At 35.4% G+C, this 21,403-nt stretch overlaps 1 protein-coding gene across 2 annotated transcripts in view; it reads right to left on the bottom strand.

Annotated features, from left to right (window-relative positions):
* The window catches only part of SNTG1 (syntrophin gamma 1), a 211,605-nt gene extending 191,126 nt beyond the window's left edge, over positions 1 to 20,479 (bottom strand). Inside the window, exon 1 of one of the 2 annotated variants that reach the window (XM_026842717.1) lies at positions 20,415 to 20,479. The gene's annotated coding sequence lies outside the window, so the exon portion shown is untranslated. The remainder of the gene's footprint in view (positions 1 to 20,414) is intronic. The other variant, XM_026842716.1, reaches the window with a different exon arrangement.
* Positions 20,480 to 21,403: the final 924 nt, after the last annotated feature.

Here is a 21,403-nt window from a genome sequence, read left to right as displayed (position 1 = left end):
AAAACAAACACCAATAACTTGGCTCAAAATTAATCAACATAATTAGATCTTCCACTTGAGTTTTTATATGATTGCAGCAATAGCCTCTTTAACTCCTCTGGAACCCAGAAAGCAGGAATTTGTAGTAGCACTGTTGCAATATCATCAAGTCAAGTTTATTTACTGTCAAACTGTTCCTGCAGTACTACATTGTCAAAATGTATAAAAAGGGAACTTGAGGTATGTAAAATATGCCACATAGGAAAACACAGCACTTAAAGTACTGTAAATTTAAAATAAAGTTAACTAGCCAGTGAGAAACACTTAAAGCTAATTAGAAAATATCCCCCTGAGAGCAGCATCCCTCACTGAAAATCTTTATGTAGAAAGACTGGATTGGACTGGGATGGTGAAACTGTCATCCAGTTGTCCATGCAGCCCTAACCTGCAGGTTGCTTATCCTGCCATAGAGCTACAGCAGTGAGTTGCAAAGAGGCACCAATTACAGCCTGCTCCACTTTTAAAAACTGAGGTTGGTTCAGACAAACACTGGCTACTGGTAAAATGTGCTGGTCCAAGAACACCGAGGTGCCAGATAATGATACCTGTGCAGGACAGATGCAGGTCCACAGCTATAGATGCCGTCCCTCTTTAAGCAGTCACCTCATAGGAATTACTCATTTTGGTTATCCCATTTTCTACCTAACTGACTACTCAGTTTAGATTTTACTTAATGTGTTCTTGAGCTCATTGACAGCCAGGATGTCAAAAAATGAAAGCTATAAGAAATTTTTCTTTATCTCTACCGTCTTGGAGACACTCATGATGCTATGTAATTATAATATGGGTGGGATAAATATCAGTAACTCTTTCTATGATTGTCTCTCACACTCCAACCTTTCATTCACTTTCAACTTTGACAAATTTTTATTGTTTGTATTGAACCTCTTTATTACTAACTTCCTAGTATATATGGATTTTTGCAATAATTTAGCCAAAAAAGATTACCTTTTTTTGAAAACAATAAGGACTAATACATTGGTTTGTAGAAAAAAAGCAAGAAATCATTGGTCTTGATCTGAAAAGCCTTACAAATCCTGTGTCTGGAACAGATTGTGGAAACTTGACAGAATAAATTGCATTTTGGAAAAAAAACAAACCAAACCAAACCAAAAAACAACTAAGCAAAACAGCTAATAGCAATTAGGGAAAGGAGAAACTATGTATTGGGAAAAGATGTTCGGGGCTGTAAAGAGTGGAATAACTAAGGTAAAATGGTACAGGTAATATATCAATACCCCTAAAGAAAGATTAGGATCTCACCAATGTAGGTGAGAGAAGATGATGAAAATTTGAACTGTACAGTCAAACAGGCTGGAAGAAGCTGGACTCATGTTTAAAAACTGTTACCAGGAACAGAATAAGAATATGGAAGGGAATCTGAAACTCGGTAGATAAGCAGAAAGGAGTTAGAGTAGGTGTGGTGGTTTAGGCCCTGCTGGGATCCGAGACCATGCTGCCCTCGGACCGGACGGGGCAGGGAGTGAGATAGAAACCCCGGGGTTGAGATAAGGAGAAATTTAATACAAAAGTGTAACAAACAATAAACCAAACAACAATAATAGTGATAACAATAACAATAAGCAGTAATAACAGTAAACAGGACAAAAGATATACAGATATACCACAAGGATAGAGCAGTCCCATTGCGGGTACCATGAGGGACAAAAGCAACACAGAAACTGTTCCCGTGCTTGGGTGCCCAGACCTGATGTCAGCATGGTATTGAATAACCCAGCTGGAGCTCCCTCCCCACTGCTGGGGAAACTTAACCCTATCCTAGCTGAACTAGGACAGTAGGCCGTACTGAGGAAGCTTTTGAGCCACGAACAAGTTGAGGGATGGGGAAGGAGACAACCTTCAGGAGAGTGAAAATGAAGATTTGTAACCACCATAGAGAACTTGCCCCCAGGGGAATGGCACCCAAAAATCAGATTAAAAATTCCACAGTGATGGTAGCATTACACTTTTTAACCAAAATTAAGCAATGTCAGCAAATTTATTGTATGTATCGTTAACCTGTTAGCATGGACCCTCCTATAGATTTAGTCCATGCCAACTAGTACTCTGCAAAACAATAGGCTACATGATGCAGGAGTCACTATAAGGATAATTCTCAATAGGCAATTTTCTCACAGCCACCCTACTTTGGAAGATAAGATAGTTAAATACCATAGATGTAGGTTGTCTTATGCAACTACCCTTAATGTCAGAAGCCAGTTTCATTGATAATGACAAAGATAAACTAGGAGCTTCATCTTTGGGAAAATTGCAAGGAGTGGCAGAACATTACAGCTGCTGGTACACTAGCTCAGATGACAGCTCTAAAGCTTTCAAGCCTACTCATGAGAGTACCAGAAGATACCTCATTACAGGTTACTTTTTACATGGACTTTTTTTTAAAGTGGGTTCCAGTGCAAAATTTAGATTGTGATTGTGCAACTGAAACTGAGTCATACTGCATACAGGAAAACATGATGGCTTAAGATTGCATAGCTATGCTTAATTCAAGTATTTTCTAACTCTGAACTTACCTGAAAAATTTTAAATATAAGTTTTGAAATTAATTGGGACTCAAGTTCAAAAAAATTCCATTGATGTGTCCAAAACTCACAGGTATAGTAAGTGTATATCTATATTGGTACACTAAACAGTCTGCACTTCAGACACAGTCACTGAAGCAAAGCAGGAGTTTTGCTCTTCCTTTTTACTTTCTAAGACTCTCAGTCAAGAGGGTAGGGGAGAGCACAGAGTTCAGGTCACAATTCCTTTATTCACTTGAAAATCTATTTCAGGGAATAGAAAGGTTATAAAGACTCCATCCTGTCACCCTGTGGGGATATGGAACTAGAGGGAGGTATAGGGTCCTTTTTCAGCATACTTCTCCCCTAAGGTAATGGAAGTAGGAAAGAAAGTTCTCCAAACTATCCACAGAGTCTGTGTGTTAATAAATGTAACATTGTGCCAGTCTGAAAAGATGGATGAAAGAGAAAAATCCATAAAAAGGGGAGAGAAAAACATGACAGATGAGGGAAAAGATTGTTGATAAGAAGGACAAGGAAAGAAAAAGACTGTTGATAAGAAGGCAGCCAAGGAAACCATTTGCATTTCCCCATTACATATTACTTTTCAAAAATGTTCTTATATAAAATTCAGCTTGATCAAATGCATATGTCCTAGATAAAATTTGTTATTTTTTTCATCAATAGTATTCTATATTCTATGATTGTTAAGCTAAGGGGAAAGTATTTGAAGTATATGAAAGAACCTAATTTCTTTACATTTGGATGTTTTTTTTTCCCCCCCTCTACCCTCAACAGACCTGGAAAAGAAAAGTTTAAACTTGGAGAAAGAGAAGTAAGTATTAGGGATAAGATGACTATAAGCAGTAATGTTGAGAAGAGAGGGTCAGAGATGCATTAAGAGATACCTTCCTTACATCTTCAGTCACATGGTTATGGTAACTGTGCTATCTTAAAATCTTTTCACAAGATTACCAGAACTATCAAAGTTCATTTTTTGTGACATGCCTACTGAAAACAAGTTACAGTTTTGGCTACCACCTGAATCATGACTGGTTAAAAGCATGCTTTATCATTTCAGAAATATTCAAGTGAGAGATATGTAAAAAGAACAAGCTCTGTACAGAAGTCCAGTGACATACTGAATTAAAGCAAATTAAGTCAATGTTAGCACAACACACTGATGCAGGAAATTAATACGGGTGTTGTGGGGCTGTACGGCTTGTTTGAGGATCTGGCAAAGCTGTCACAAAGGAATGATTAAGGCAGGAAGCTCAGCTAAATTAAGATCATGCTGCAGAACAAAATACATTACTATTTTTAGAAACTGTTGATGTCCACATAGCCCAGGGAAAAGACTGGTCTCTTACTTTCAGTGTAAGTGACAGCAATGCCATGAGGGTAAGATACAAGGACATACTGAGAGTAAACTGCAGACAAGTTAAATCTGAGACATATACAGGACAGTGTGAAATGATGGTTTATCAGAAGTTCTAGAAACTTAATGCCAAGGACTCTGCTGCCCAGAGTCCCTAAAACAGAAGTTCTTTTGCCAGATAATAAACATGACAAAGTACAAGTTAGTCTACGAAATCCTGCTATCAAGAAGCTTTATCTGAGCTTGAAACTATAGAAGGAAAAAAAACAAACCCAAACCACAAATAAATGACATCAGTGGGAAACCTTTGTCATGGTTCTAGCTTCAAAGGTGTTGTTCCAAACTTCCTGTGTCTATGATAGCTGATCACATCGTAAAAGAATTCTTCATGAAACATAACTGACTCAGCCTGAGTTAAAAAAAAAAACAAAAAAAAACCAGAATATTAAAGAAGACACTAGAAAGTGTTTCACTCTTTGGGAAATGCTTCTCCTTTGATAATTGAGATTTCTTTTGTGAGCTGCTGATATAACCTCTCATAGCAACAGCACAGTTTCCAGGTTCTTGCATTTCTTCATGGTTTTAACACCCATTAGCCTCTGTTTAAAAGAATGGTTCACTCAATGAGAAGTATTTAAGTCCCAAGCTTATGTTTCTTTCTCTTATTTTTTTTTTTTCCCCCTGAGTATTGCATTTGTGTAAAAACAGCAGCAGTTTTCAGGCAGCAGTTTTAACAATCATTAACAGTCAAGCTATAAAACACTGTGAGAGTCCAAAAGTATTGCTATGAGAATTTGTAGCATACCACTTGAACATGAACATGATTTGGGAAGTGGTAAGGACTGACAACTAGTAAATATCTACCAAGGTTTTAATTCACAGTTCTTTTGGATTGTTATAATGAGGTGGTGGGAGAAACAAGAAAGAGGACACATCTGCTAAAAACATGGGAGAAAACACTTTCATCACTAAATTTCATTTCTGTAGAGATTACATGTTAATAGTTCAAAACATAAAAAAGAACTGTCCTTAATGTATGCAGTCACATGGTCTTCTACTATCTCCTCTGACTTTTAAAAGACACTGTGTTACAGAAAATCAATTGTCAATCTGCTGCCATAACTGCACCATAATGTTCGAGAAAACAGTAGGCACTACTTTCTTGATCTTGGTGTAGCTACAATTATTGCACAATCTTGATTTTTCCACTTTAAAAAAAATAAATAAATCTTGTAGTGTGATGGGATCATGAAACTGATCATGCCAGTCCTTGCAGGGATTGGATAACTGTCTTCACAATGTCTGAAACAGCCAAGTACCTGAGTTTTCCTTTATAGTCCATCTTTTAAAATTCAGCTTAAAAAAATTAAAGGAGGAAGGAAAGTAAACTCCAAATCAGTCTCTTCTGTCTAAAGTTTTGAGAAAACTTCAGTCCTGCTCAGTATCCTCTAGTAAAAAAACAGAATAGCCAATAAAGGCCAGTTTGGCCTTCTTTTTAAAGAGTAAACCTTGTAACTCCACCTTTCATCATCTGGAATCTGAATAGTATGCTTCTTCTAATTTTCCCTTCAGTTGAGCTGGGTTTCTCCCTTACTGGATTTTCCCTCCATTCCTGATGCATCTGACAAATTATGGTGAGGTGAGGTTGTATGAACACACAGCAACATCTTCTGTATGCAAGGGTTTATCAAAGGATTTGGGCTACTGTTTGGCAGTTATTACAGTCTACTGCTAAACTCTATTCAATGAACAAACACAACATTTAGCTACTTCAATTAATTATTTGTTATATATAGAACTGGGAGTTGGTCTTACTCACTTATAAACAGACTAGTCATACTCCAGGCTTGAGAGTAGTGCTATATGTAAGATTTTTAAGAGGACCCTGGAGCATCAGTGAAATCCTCAAAAGTGCTTTAGATTGGCCAATCCAATGAACCATTTCATTCTCCTTCACGGGAATAGGGCAAGAAGACAAAGCTTCTATCTTCAGACTTTCCCCACCAGAACACTGGAGTGTATGTGCTCTCTCAGGTTTTTAAATTACACTTAGCTAGACTGTACTGCTTGTCTTCAAAAGGGATGCAGACAATATCTGTGGCCTGGTTTTGTGGGATCTTTCTATATGGGCACAAATAATAATATAAAAAATATTACTCAAATATAATAATAAAAACAATAGGATCAGTGTACCCAGCACAGCGCCATGCTTGGTTAAAGAATGCCGTTGCCTATCCCATCATTATAAAGTCTAAATAACAGGCTAAAAAGAAGTCTTTTACCCGACAGTTCCAGCATCATGGGATTTTTCATTCTCTTTCAGTATATTTGACTACACTCAGCTGTCTTAGGAATTCCTCTGTCCCTGGACGAGTTGCCTGTAACTAGTCCTTATTCCTAAAATACCAACCTTTCAATAGCCAATACAAAAATGAATCATGTTCTCAAGATTATCATAGCACTTTCACTGCCTGTGCATATCTCCCACCACTCCACCTAGAAGCCTGTTGTGCTGTGGCTCCTGACCAACTTCCTACATTTCCTGGGGAAGTACCTGCGGTGTCCCCCAGGTGCATTCACCCAACACCACCTCCACATAGCAGGAGGCCAGGGTGGTCATGGCTGTGGAAAACCACAGCAGGAAAAGGAACAACTTCTACTCTGAGATCTCCCTCGGTGTAAAAACGTTTCTGGTACTTTTAATGGAGGCCTAGGATTCAGGTTCTAGAAAAGAAGAACATATTCCCAGATCTCTTGAACTTTCAACAGGTTTACATGGAAAACCTTTTTTTTTTTTTTTTTACTTTTTCATCAAAACTTGTAACCAACTATTCCATTTGTCCTACAAATTTCAAGTCTCTTGTTCAGAAACTTAAGAGACTGAAATAACCAGTAAGAGTATAATCAATCTGTTCCTTTAGACACTTACACAGAAAGTCTATGGTGTAGGCCCATTACTAGTTCTGTACTCTGGAATTAAACACACCTCAGGTTTGGAAGACTTACCAGGCCATGCCTGTAGCTTTTGTTCCCCTTTTCTGACATTCATCATTAGTGACCTTTAACTCTTTATATAACTCTGACATATGTGTAACAGTTTGTGCAATTCCTATTGTAAAACAGACAGGAGTGAGCTGGACATATGGATTTTCTTCATATGTCTTTCCAGAGCTGTGGTCTTCCACTTTGAAATCTCCTTTCCACTGTAACCAACAACAAATGATTCATAACTGTCCCTTCTGCTGTTTAGCATAGGGGTTCATATTCCAAAACTGCCGAATAAGTCATTATGGCTTTCAGAGTCAGGGATAATTCTATATAACTGATAGAATTACACTAGGATAAAGCTATGATGAGATCAAAATAAGGTCTTCAAATCAGCACTTTAAAATTCAAAGATACGGTAATACAAATTAATACATCGTTATATAACCATAACTTAATATCTGATGAAATATCTCAAGGTTCATGACATTATCCAAGGAAGTAGATAAAGGTACAACATTTTACTACATTTTGTTCACTTTTTAAATCAAGCATTTATCGAAAGGGTTTCTTCCTTTCCTTCTTTTTTCTTGTTCTTTCTTCATTATCCAAGAAATAGCTTTGTGAAACTAGCACTTAGAAATACTCATGTTTAAAGTTAGAAATATATTTAAATGTTTAGCTGAACTAAGCCTTCACATCTACTAAGACTGAAGTTGAATTTTCCTCTCCCTATATGTACAAAAATTATAACACTAAAATTATTTTGGGATCAGCTAACTTCCAGAAGTCATAGATAAAATCAGACTTCTTAATTTGACAGTAACAATTGAATTAGAATTTTGATTATATAATTAAAAATAAATGTTACTAGTGCATGATATAAAGATATCAGATGACAACTTTGTAGGATAAGGACAAATCCTTGGAATCTAAGGAATGTGAAATAGTCCACATAAGCAATATCAAGTAAAATTATATTTTGAAATCTAATATTTAACAGCTTTTAAAGCAGTTATTTAGTAGCAGCTATATATTTTATGCTTTGCTGCTCTTTTTTTTTTTTTTTTTTTTTTTTTTTTTTTTTAGCAGGGTGAGGGTGTATTTTCTTCTTTTATCCTTTGCTTTAAGGGATATAGAACAACCACAAAAAAAGATGAATTCCAGGTCACAAGATACTTTACTAGCCTCCACTGCAGTGGGTGAGATCAAGTGCAGTGATTGAAGTAATTTTCAGGCTTTTGTAAAAGACCACATGCTTCAAAACTGTGATTCTTTTGGGCTTTGGTGAAATTAATTATGTAGCATATATTTTATGTTCTCCTTTCCTTGACTTCCATTTTCAGCAGAGGCCATTTAAAAAAAAAAAAAACAAACCAAAAAAGCAACAACAACAAAAAAATCAAACATGCTACTTTAACTATGATTTTCATCCAAGGTACCTGAATGATGATGAGGCTGAAACTCTAATCTGTGTATCATGTATGAATGAACTATGTTTTTGATATTAAGTTTGATCTTAAACAGTCATGAATTGCAGTGATTTGCACAGAGGTAAGAATACCAAGAAGCTGGCAAATAATAATAATTACATAAAATCTGCACTCACTTATTCTTTTCAGTTCTAATTACTTTGCTTGTGCCTTATTACCACCTCCACAACCTGCTGATATTATCGTTATTATTCTTTTAAATTTTTTTTTATCACTCTTTATCTTTTTACAAGTTATATTAGGGCTTGATTTTAGTTTCTGCTGAAGTTCCTCCTAAACTCAAATTCCTACTATTTATGACTGAAAGCTATTTTTAAAAGTTGAGTGCAGTGTATAAGGTTTAAGAGCATCCATTCTTAGACAAAATTATTAGAATTATCATACAGTATGCAAATATTCAAAAGCTTGGACTGAAAGAATTTGCTGTAATGCTCGAGCTTCAAGTGTGATAGTTTTCTCATTTCTAAATTCTGAAGATGAGGTGTCACATTTATAAACTTCTGGACAATTGCAGGTCATTCGATCTAATATACCAAAAAAGCTGCCTATTTATTTTTTTCTTCTTCTCTTTAATCTTCCAGATAAAAGAATCACCTCCCAAAACAAAAAGCTAGTTCAAAACCAGAAAACAAAACTTTACTGTATAATATAGCTGAGTATGTTTCACACATCCTAAAGAAAGAAAAAAAAAAAAAAAAAAAGCATATTTAATTTATTGTCTTACAGAGTGATGCAACCTAAGTTTGACCAAATATGAGTGGAAAAAAGTTTGAAAACTGCCCTGTAAAATGCTGAAAATTTCTGCTTCAGAAAATGAAGAAAAAATGCAAGATGTGATACATTGCAGAATCTGCTGTAAAGTTGTTAAAAGAACATGTTTCTCAATATGCAGCTCATTTGACAGATGAGCAGTGTCCAGGATGAAACCTACTGCACATAGATTTTTTTTTTTTTAATATGACATCATTGCTTAAATAAATGTGCAATCAGGTTATATTAGCTCTATTTGAATTCAAGCACTTTGCCAAATTCTTAATTTTCTACAACCTTTCTTCAAAAGAAATGCTTAATAAAACTGGCAGCGCTTAGAAGCTAACTGTCCTTCACCTATTACACTGACAAATGATTCAGTAAACTAACTGTGGTTTAAACAATGCAACAGGTTTGAGAAATTGCTCTCATGCTTGTTAAGTCAGGAATAAAGTAAGTCTTTACTCCCCCAGTACTCTCTGTTCTGTAATCCCCTGGGTAGAAACCTTCAGAGATACTGTTCTAAAATTCGGAACAAAGCACCTTAGAAACATGTGCTACTTTGAGATTAAAATTCAGAGGGCCATTAGAGCACTCACTAATACTCCTTCCTTTTTGCTCTACCACCTCTCCTTTCACATTTCACAAAACCATGTCACAGCTAGTCTGCTGAAGCAGAATTAAAATTCCAGAGAGAAGATTTGAACTGTTGAAATGTTAAATATGTCAGCGTGTTACAGATCCACACTTCTGCTCTACAGCAATAAGTAGTACAAGGTCTAACTGCCTCTTCCTGATCCTGAGGTGAAAAGAACAATCGATGTCAGCCACATTCCGCAGGCACCTAGTTACTGTGTCTTACCCTGGCAATCTGGGCTGAAATTAAGTGCTGCAAGACCATTCAGAGACTCTGAAACTGCCTCCTAAAGGCAGGTATGATATAGAAATTAAATAAAATGTATACAGCTCTTGAATATTAAATGCATTTTGCAAAAGCCAGTAAGAAACATCACAGAGTTTTCTTAAGGATTCTCTTCATAATAAAGCTGATTATGGAAAAAAAACTTAAAAGGTTAATATATATACAGTTTAACATTGAAATTAATGTATTATTTAAAATGGTTTTGTTGTTTCTGCTGTGGGTTCAGTGATGAAGAAATCTAATGCCAGTTAATATGCTATAGAAGAGTACCTTCCTTTTTCTGTCCACTATTCCTTCACTAAATAAATTCTGTATCAGTAAATGGAAACTCTTATCTGCATGTAACATTTAGCTTCAAAATCCAAATGCCAAAAGTCATGAAAAGCAGATGTAGAAGTATCATGGGACACAGTCGCACTGAGTAACATTAGAATGAGCAACACATTTTGATGCATATAGGTAATGCAGATAATTTACCGTTGTTTTCAGTGTCCTAATGTTAACTCACAGTCACCTAACCAAAAGCAAAAGGCCACCAGCTCTCCAACTATGAGTCATATAGCTCATTTAAGATTAATAATAATCTACTCACTTTAATCTGTTGTAGATAAAAGGGAATCAGTAAAGGAAAATAAGAACAGCAGGACTTGGGTCAGGTTCTGCCCACCTTTTTATTCATGAATATCCATTAATTCATCTGGGCTTTAATTGTAAACTTGGGGCGAGAACATGTCCACAAATCACAGGCATGGTGCTCCTCATTTGGCTCTCACTGATCTCTAACTCCTCAGCACCCAGATAAAGCAGTATACATCACTGATCCAGAGCTTAACACGTTGTGCACTACCCCAGCAATCACTTCCTTTCCACACTCTCAAGTTCATATAACGGATGTTCAAAGTAAAGGAGTAGAAGAAGGTATTATGACAGAAGACCACAGTAAGACACAGTACAGGAAGACCATTCATGTGTCCCACTAAGGCTGTTCCCTTGCTTTAAGTTTGTGCACAGGGAGCAAGCATGACCTGGAAAGACTCGACAAACAGACCATTCTATCCTGGGTATTAGGACCCAACCAGACTACATAACAATGTATGTTTGTACACAGTTTTCTTATGGAATGAATTTTTCCTTATGCTGCTTGTAAGAAACTGTAAATGGTTAGCTACTCCTTCTTTACTCAATAAAAGTATAAATAGTATTTAAATTGTATTTAGCAATTACAAATTTTATTTACGTTCTTTACTATGCTATACAACATGCAGCTTGTTCCAAAAACATATTTTTAATAGTTCCCCTTTTCATTGAGAGTATCATGTGCCATAAAATTTAAAATATTGCTGCAGCTGGAATTATGGCTACAATTATGGAGGAAGGCTTAGCGCCTTCAGCAATGGCAGAATATAAATGCTACATAATATTTCCATTTCCCCTCCAAATGTTCAATCAGATTAATTTACACAAGCACATTGCCCTTTTCCTCACATGCCACAGAAACAGTCACCCTGGAGTGAAAGATAATCGCTCTTTAGACTTGGTGTTGTGCAACTGAATGGGGTGAAACTTTCTCATTGAAATGCAATGACTGTACGGCCAGCTGTTGCACAAGTGACTGGATGAAAAGTTGTTCCTATTAAAAAGTTGACTTCTATGACCGCTATTAAAAAAACTTTGCACCAGGAACATAAAGAAAAATGTTTTCACAAATGAAAACTTATGTGTGAGACAACTACAATAATGCTGACCAATTTCACTGGGTAAGGGGAAATAATGACTGAGCACAGTAAAACCAAACCTCAGTGCTAATACTGTTTCATATATACATGCTGTATAATAAAGTTCGGTATAAAATACAGCATTCAGCATGAAGAATAAAGTCAGTCTGTATTTACAGCAGTGTAGCTGAAAGCATGGCCTGTTTTCAAGTTTTATATTGCAATACCTAACATTACTTTTCAAAGGACTGGGCAGGCATTTATATTCAGATCTTCATACACAGTAAGATTTACTCAGAATACGGAATGAATTAGATACATCCTGTACCTTATAGGCTAGTTAATGCTTTAAAATAATATTATTTTGTTAATGAACAAATTTCATAATTTTATATCCATTTTATAAAGCCAATGAAGCTAAACAACTAAGACAAAATCTACACCCAAGTATCAGATAAACCCAGGAAACTTACAGGTGGAAACTGTTAATTAACTTGTCCTGTATTTTATTTGTTTGCCAATTTGTTTTTTTATGAATTCTGCGCAAATCTACCAAACACCAACAATATTTTACTATCGCTAATTACATCTGATTGTTCAGAGTTTTGCAGATGAAATTTTGTCTCTGATGACCTCAGTGGAATTTTTGCCATTATCTTCAAAGACACTAAGGACTTCAAATTTCTCAGCAGGTTATTCCTGGTTAACAAGAAGGTGTTGAGTCTCACTATATTTTCACACACCTGTTGGAATCTTTAAAGCTATAGTAACCGATAGAATTAAGGAATCACCCCCAAACACCTGGTTTGGTAACAGATAGACTGACATTTTACACAATGGTACAGTCTTAATACTAAAGCCCCACAGTTTCACTTACACGAAGAGTTGTAAGAACAGGTTAGAGGGACCACTGTTCTGCGAAGCTTTCTGCATTTATCCTTCACTGGGAGTCCAACATTCTGCTAGCCCCACACTCTACCTTCATACAAAGTTCATCACAGTAAATATAACTGTTTTCACTTAAAAATTGAAAGTAATGATGCTTTTTTTTTTCATAGTAATTGAATGGGCATCTGCTACAAACTGTCACAAAAGCCTTGTTCACCAAAATGTTTAAGCAGAAATAACAAGTTCTGAATTTCAATTGAAAATGTCATTCATTATGACTCATGTAATGGTAAAATGTAACAATATTAAAACAAAATGCTTTAAAATTATCAATATTTTCTTAGGTTAAATAGACACAAATAAAGTTTACAAAATTAAGAAAGAGCACAAATGAACACATTATCTCATGTGAAGAAAAAACTGTATTTTGCATTTTTATGGCCACTAATGATGATTCAACTTCACTAGAATGTTGTTTATAGGTTTCTTTTAATTTATAATCTTACATACGCTTCTCTTTGGAAAATGATTTTGAATGATTTCTATTTATTTTTGAAATTCATTGAGCCTACTTCAGCCCCAAATTTACTACTAAACTCAACTTATTAAAAAGATATCATCCTCATTTTTTTAAATAAATGTGAACTGAAAAAATGTTCAGCTCTCCTTAATCAGCTATGTTTTATCATCTGTAAAACAAAGTTCATTCTGGGACCAAAACAAGGGAGATCTCTCAGACATCTATAAAACTATATTTATATGTTAATGTTAGTGAAAAGAACAAATTCTTTCTACCTGTCTTTCCATTTCAGTTTTGGAGACCAAATAGTTCAAACATGCTTTGTATCAGTAAACAACACTTTAGAACCAACTCTCTTAATCTTTTGTGATATTTGCATCTTAGTCACTCTTCAGTAATAAGGATAAACTCATTAGCAGAGATGTGGCATGGAAGGTTAATCTGCCTCAATCATCAAAGAAATTGCTGTGGAAATTGATAGAAAGTCTTAAATAGAAAAGAGTAATTTTCTCAAATTCCACTAATCATATCATCATTATCCCAAATTACATTCAGTCTATGATTATTACAATCCAAAGGCACAAAAAGCAGCAACGTTTCTTTTCACTTCCGGCCAATAATCTTTTTCTGGTTGTGTGAGGGCCTCTCCTCTTCATCAGGTGTTTAAAGACTTTGTAAAGTCAGTACAGGCACTTGTATAACACCAGCTATTCAATGATTTGGTGGATAAAGAGCACATATATTGTGACCCTAGACCCCTAAACAACCTCATGGTCTCCCTCTTATTTACAGACATGTCCTTGTTAGATATAACCACATTCTTTCCAAATTTACAAGAAAGTTCCTCCATTTTTTTCTGAGAAGTATCCTTTTTGAATGCTCGCTAAGACTTTGTCTCTTACTTTATTTTTCAGTAAGGAAAGGATCCCACTCCAGGTGTGTTTTGTTTTTCTTTTTTTAGGAAATTATTAGTGAAGGCACCATCAACCACAGTTCCCACTTACAAGTAGGATGGTTATTAGCTTCCCTCTGATGTCTCCAGTGGGCACCTCTTTCTTCAAGTAAGGACAAACTCATGGTTGAACCTCTAGGGTCCTTCCCAAAGTTCTTAGTATAGAAGCAATATCTGGTATCTCTTCACATTGCAGTGCTGCAACCACTTTTGATGGAGAAAGCTTTTACTAGGGCAAAGCTCTAAAATATTGTAAATATTAAAAGTTTATTAACTCTGTTTTATTATATTTATCTTTTAGCAGGTACAAAAAAGGTCAAACAAGAAATATGCCATCCCAAAATGCATTCAATTGTTAGAAATATCAGCATAATTCACTGAGGTTTTCCTCAATGAATAAAGAAACCAACATAGTACTCTCAATATTTAATTCATTTCTTACTCAGAGTTTAATTTCCTGTCAGCCTTTTGTTTTTGAAAAGTGCTTGAAACCTGATTCACGCTATATAAAAGCAACTGACAAACTAGGCAGCAGCCTTTGATAGGACTTATGAAATACTACCTTTCATTTCAAAATCTATGTATGACGGCACAATTCCCTGTCTTTTTTAAAGCTCTGAACTAAAAATGAAATTAAAGTCTCCTCTTCTTTGTTTTTAGCTTTCCTACATGTCTCAGTTTTTGGACACAGCTGTCTGCCATTGCATATGACATATATTAGCACCATCACTACCAAGCAGAGGATGGTAATGTTCTACTCTTTCTCAATACTAACTTTAGAATAGAATAGACCATATAACAGGTTATCCACTGTAATAAAAAATTATGCAGCGAAAGTATGAAGATAAGCAATCAAATTTTAAGACTGAATTAGTTTAAAAATAAGTATCGAAAAGGTTCTATTGTGATAATGCAACATGTTGAACTTTAATAATATCTCTACATCTTCTCTAATGTACTATCAAGGCAGACCTCACCTCAGGGAGCTAGAACTCCCCACAGCATTGATCACATATTCCATAGGCTGCCGTGTTTGCATGGTGAGCCACCAAAATCAGTGGGGTATCAAGCAGGAACAGCAACCTGGCAACATGTAAGAAACTGAAAAATAAGTGCCTAAAAAAGAGACATGGAGGATGAGTTAGTCTGCAAAAACCAAGAGAGAATGTAACTGACATTTTTTTCTTTTTTTCAGGAGCAAGCTTTTAAAGGTTTGAGAGACCCGCTGGGAAAAAAAAAAAAATATATATATATATATCCACAACTGAAAAAAAATTATGTGTATTACCTTGATTATATGAGCCTTTTTGGGAATATATTTGACATATAAAAGCAATGTAGATTTTTCAATAAGCAGGAAATGTGGAACAGAGTGGATTTTTGCAGCTTAGCTTAATACTTTGTGTTTCTAAATTCCAAAAATCAGAGCAACAAACACAGACTGGGAATCACAATTTTAATGCTGGACTTTAACTTAACCTTACTGAAAATCTCATCGAGGTTGTATATTCCTTAATGATATAATTTGTCTGAGAAATATAAGCAGGATATACCAAAAAGAAGTTATACCTTAGGGTATGTTTATTCTTACAGGAAAGCCTAATAAGAAATGAAAATGTAAGGTAAAGCCAAAGGAAGATGTATTTCATGTGTTAATGTTACTGAGGGTGCAATAGCAGTCACACAATCATATGCATGACCAAGTCATCCATTCACTGAAAGGAGAATAAATATTTCTTACTGTTGTATGTATCAATATCTTGGTAAGTGGACACTATCAGCCACAGTGGTGAACTGATCTAAAGAGATAGTAGGAAAGGTCAAAAGCTGATGACACATCTCCATTACCTTGCATCCTATCTTCAGAAGTATCTCAGTGTATTTTCCACATACTAATTTGTAAGAACATACGGAAAGTAGGCTTGGCTAGATTAGTTTTGAGAACACAGACAATGTACTTTACAGAAAAATAGCTGTTCCCACTGTGCTGTTGTGGTTTGTTTGTTTGTTTGTTTTTCTTTGATGATGTAACCTTCAGAACCATGTAATATCTGAAAGATCCCTGACACTAGTTGCTAGGTATACATCTTCTTTATTCCAGAGACTGAAGCTTGATTCTAATGTTCCTCAGCTCAAGTTACTAGTAAAGTTTTCATTTTTATTTCAGAAACAGAAGGCTCTGTTAGCTAAAATAAGGCTTCCCTAACTTATATTGCCAGTGGAGGATGGCTTGAGATAAATACAATAAAGGAGCATTTGTTCCATCCAATCTGCTCAAGGACTACAAAAGCCTCCTGTGGTCTCCTGTTTATAGTTTTGGGTACAATACATCAAAAAAACCAAACATGGAGCAGATGGAGACAGTTCAGGGGACAGCAATAAGAATGATCACACATCCAGAAAATATGGCCTATAGACTATGAAAATTGAAGTCATTCCAGCCCAGAATAGCAAAGACTGAGAGAAGGCAACACATGCAGTCATATACTTATATATATATACACAAATAAATACATATAAGTATATATGCACATATAAAAATAACAGAGAATGGAAACAAACTGCTATCCATGTTTAATGTGCATAGGTCAAGAAGTAATGGGATTAATTCACGGTGAGAAAAATTTAGGTTACATGCTAAAAAGAATTTTCCACTAGTAGAAACCCTTAAGCAGCTCACAGAAATCAACTGCCTACAGAAGCTGTGAACTTCTGTCACTAGAGGTGTTTTGTTCTTTTTTTCCTAAGAAATAACTAAATAAAAATATTGCAGGAATGGTTCAAGTACATCTGATCTCATGCTCTAGGGAAGGATTAGCAGGATGATCTCTCAAAGTTCATTGCAACCCTCTTTTCTAGAATATTACCATTTTTAAAAGCAAAATTTCAAGTAAATTGAAGTTCAACTTGTATATTTTTTTATCTGCAGCAACAAAACCAAATCTAGCATTACATTTCCCAAAAATATGACTATGCAATACACTGATTACATGTCAAATATTAATGCAGTCTGCCTACAGCCTGTGCATAAAGATAGATTTAACTTTTCATTTTCATTAAAACCAGAACTGTGTAAGAAAAAAAAAAAAACCAAAAAAAAAACCCATCAGTCATGTTCCCAAGTGTTTATTTTATACAGAAAATTACAAAGAAAAATGAACCGGGGAGAACAGAGCATTTAGAAAAGCAACTTAAAAATGTTTATACTCTGTTCATTAAAGCTGCTACAAGTGGGTGCAGCACAGATACCAACTTCAAAATAGTTTAATTTCCTATAAGCAAAAGCAGGAATGTGTGAAAAGAACAAAATCAGGCTTCAATTTAATTTATAATCAGGTGATCTGCTGTCATTTATTTAGGCTATTTATTACTACTGATGTTATAGACAGTATTTAAAGATGACAGTGAACATCTCTTTAAGGAAAACATAGAATTGTTCATATTGAACATCAGACCTTCAGTATGTTCTTTGTGTTTCTTTTTGGTGGGGATATGATGAATTCGTTGATTTTTTGTTCCATTTGTGTCCATTTTGTGTCAATCGTTCTGTACAAAGAATAGGATAGCACAGAACAGCAATGGATGACTGTTATGTGCAATTTACAAAGGGTGATGATTACATTTCTCTTACTTCATTCTTATAAATAAGGTGAGATACTTACAAAAAGAGTTAAGTGCATTTGTAAGGTCCTGCTCATCTTGTAGGAAATATTTTTTAATTATTTTTGCAGTGATGAACCATCTTATTAAACCTCTGCCTCATCTCTTTTACTTAAGTGGCATCATAAAATGTACATTTAACAAAATCCCTACTCTTTATAAAATTGGCAGGTTTCCATCAAAAACTCAGTGCCGTGATTCAGATGTGCAAGGGTACTCAAGCACAAGTAGTGTGCTAGCTACAAGATGTAAATGTTATCCAGAAGAGTAAAATTCGCCCTCGAAACAGGAATTTCACGGGGCACAGACCTTGTGCTGGCAGAATCTATCAGAGCTGAACTCCAGCAGAGGTAATTCTTACTGTGATTCAGAAAAAATTCCATTATTGGAGCTGCCGAAGTTTTGCTGGGTATCTGGCAATCATTCACTGGTAAAAAAAGCACTGAAGGGAAAAGGTGCATTATGTCAGAAAAAAAAATGCTTCATGAGGCTTTCCAAATGTACAAATCTTTTTTTTTTCATCACTAGGGTTTCATTAGTGATGATGACACAGCAGATTTTTGTTTTGATAGATAGGATTTTCAATTCTCATTCACAATCATAAATTTCTCTAATTTACTGATTTACACAGAAAGTTTCCATAGCCTGAAAAAGACAGAAATGCCCAAAAGGAAAATAAATTAAAATGAAAAAAATATGAATCTGGTATCTCTATTTATGAGCTCCCCTGAAAACATTAAACCTGCAAAACCAGAATGCCTAGATTATTTCCAGTCATGACCGTTTCTTGGAAAACTGCATCTATAGAAAAAGATTATGAAAAATAACAATTTTATTCCCTTGAAAAGTAACTTTTTTTTCTTTTTTTTTTTTTTTTTTTTAATAAGCATCAAGCCACACACTGTAATATTTTTGGCATATATGATGGATGGAGTGCTTCAAAGCTACAGAAGTCTACAGCTTTCTGGAATCTAATCTTTTCATGAAGCAACTCTCAAGAGAAGAAAGAAAAACTTACAGCAGCAATTAACAAGCCTGAAAAGACAGGACCTATGGTGTAGAAGTTTAAAGGACAATGAAGCAATAGGTGTGGTTCTATCTGTACCTGTATTTATAAGTTAGTCCCAGTCCTCAAATGCCATGCCCAAAGTTGATGACTTCTGTCATTGACAAAAATGTAAATCTTATTCAAGCAGGACCAAAATTTGATGTAATTTTTTGAACGTTTCAGAATAAGATAATTCCCACTTATTTTCCTACTCCCATAAAAAAGCAATACAGTAAACATCCATCTAACATCGGTAATTTTGATAATGATCTAATTTGTTATCAGTTCTCACCTTTTTTGAGAAAAATAATAAACACACCCCCCCCACAATTTCCTTTTGTCTCATGTCAAAATAGACTGTAAATCAGAAATAAATTATTCTATTGAGGAGACAATTACTGAGATAGTATTCAGTCATCTAAACAATTTTAGTTGACTACAATGTCAACAATCACCACCTTTCTTCCGACAGAATTATATGCAAATACGCCATATAACAGCTGGATTACATAAATTCTGCATTTCCTGTAAAGGCATTTCGTTCATGTATGGTATATTCAATGTCTCTGGGATATATTTAACACACCCACCAACTGGATGATCTGGAAGTCTCGAGCTCAGAAGCATGAATGCGCACACTACTGATATCTGTTTGTTCTGCAAGCCTGTACCTCCTTGAAATGTCCAAAGTGCTGCCTTGAAAGCTGTAACTGGATTGCACCAGCCTAGGAAGCACACAGGGCAGGAATGACAGCAAGTTTCTCATACGCAGCAGTCCTCCAAATAGTACTACGCAGAAGGTCTCAGGAGTTGTAACAGATCTGCAAAATTCGCTCAGAGGAACTTGCAAGAAGGCTGACAAACCTCCCAAGAATGGCAGCTGTATGAAGAAAGTACTTAGCAGATTGTATCAGATACGAATCTTCAGGAGTCATATGATGAAAAGGTAAGCATATCCTCTCCTACTCTCACAAGTACACTGGACTATTTATTTACAGTGAGAAGCTGATTCACTCTTAATACATTTGAACATCTACCTTTTAACTCAGAACACCAGAAATCATATTACCTATTACCATCACTGACAGCTGGTATGCTATAGATATTTCTCAAGAATAAGCTATGAAACTATCAACTGTCTTGGCTAGCTTGTCACATATCAACTAGCTTATCACAGGCTAACACTGGTCAGTAACTCGAGCCAGCAAAGCCATAGAGAAAAGTGAAAGAATCCAGTTAACAATCCTTTTTGAGAAGTCCAGATATAAAACTAAAGTCCATATTTCTTACAATTCTCTGACAAACTTTTTAATAACATCAATTTCCAACATTAGCCAGTCATGTATCTTGTCTTTAAAGTAAGAAAAGAGTTACCTTCTCTTTCTGTAAGAAGGTAAAATAAAACACTGGTAAGTATGTGTCTCTAATGCTGTCCTATTTTTCTGTTTCAGAAGACCTGGCTATCCTATTGGGGCATGAAACAATAAAAGAGTGTTTATCCCTCCCTTGAGCATGAAAAGTCTTTAAAAATCAGTTGCCCACCTCTGACTGTGAAGGATGAAAACTGCTAGAGCACAATGGAAGTAATAATGAGTTCTCTGAAGTTAAGCATGTCATGGTCACAGATGCAGGCTCTGCAAGCTAACAAAAAAAAAAAAAAAAAAAAAAAAAAAAGTTTATTGTCATGCTACATTATGAATAAATGAAAGATTTAAAAGGTTTCAGCATTTATTAAATTCCTAATTGGAATCACAGATATTGAGATCTGAGACTACTTCAAGTCATTTTCACTGATAAGCAAGCTCATCATAACATCCTCAAAGAAGCTATTCAATAAATATGCACAAGCAGTTGCTGAAGCAGAAAGCTGTTTCTCTCCACTCCATAAGAGTAAAAAGTTTTAGGCAGTTTCTTTGCCCATGAATGTATCTAAATCAATAGTCGGAAGTAAGCTGTCTGATCTTGGGCTGTAATGGTGTGCAAAACCAGATGTAAAACACAAAAAATAAAATTAATCAGGAAAGTGTTTTGAAGTGGGAATGTTTCACGAATTCAAGGAAAGGGAAAACTTAGGACTATATTCCACACCATGTGTATAAAAATCCATAGTATGTCCCTCTCCAGCACATGCAATAATTTGTACACAAAAGAAACTGCACAGAAATTCTCTTGACAGAGTAGGAAATAGAGGTGTATGCTCCTGAGAGCTTACACAATATAGCAGACAACGTGAACCAGATGTGCAGACTCCACCGGATTTGAACTGTAAGTGGGACTCTGACTGCCTCCACTACATCTTTCAAATAAACAAGCACGTATCTCCCGAACATATAATCTATACTAATCTCCAGTATTATCGGTCCACCTTGGACAAGATTTGGAAATTCACATACATGAATACCCTTACAGTACAAAAATAATCAATGACATTTAAAGATATACTTTGCTTATCATTAATGAGCCATTATTTTGTTGTCAAATAGCACTCTAAGATCTTGGAAGTAGTATCTGCTAAGTGTCTCCCACCGGGC

The sequence above is a fragment of the Athene cunicularia genome (genome assembly GCF_003259725.1).
Source record: "Athene cunicularia isolate RWA chromosome 2 unlocalized genomic scaffold, athCun1 chr2_part1, whole genome shotgun sequence".
In the NCBI taxonomy this organism is placed as follows: Eukaryota; Metazoa; Chordata; class Aves; order Strigiformes; family Strigidae; genus Athene; species Athene cunicularia.
This window is presented reverse-complemented; position numbering and strand designations above follow the sequence as displayed.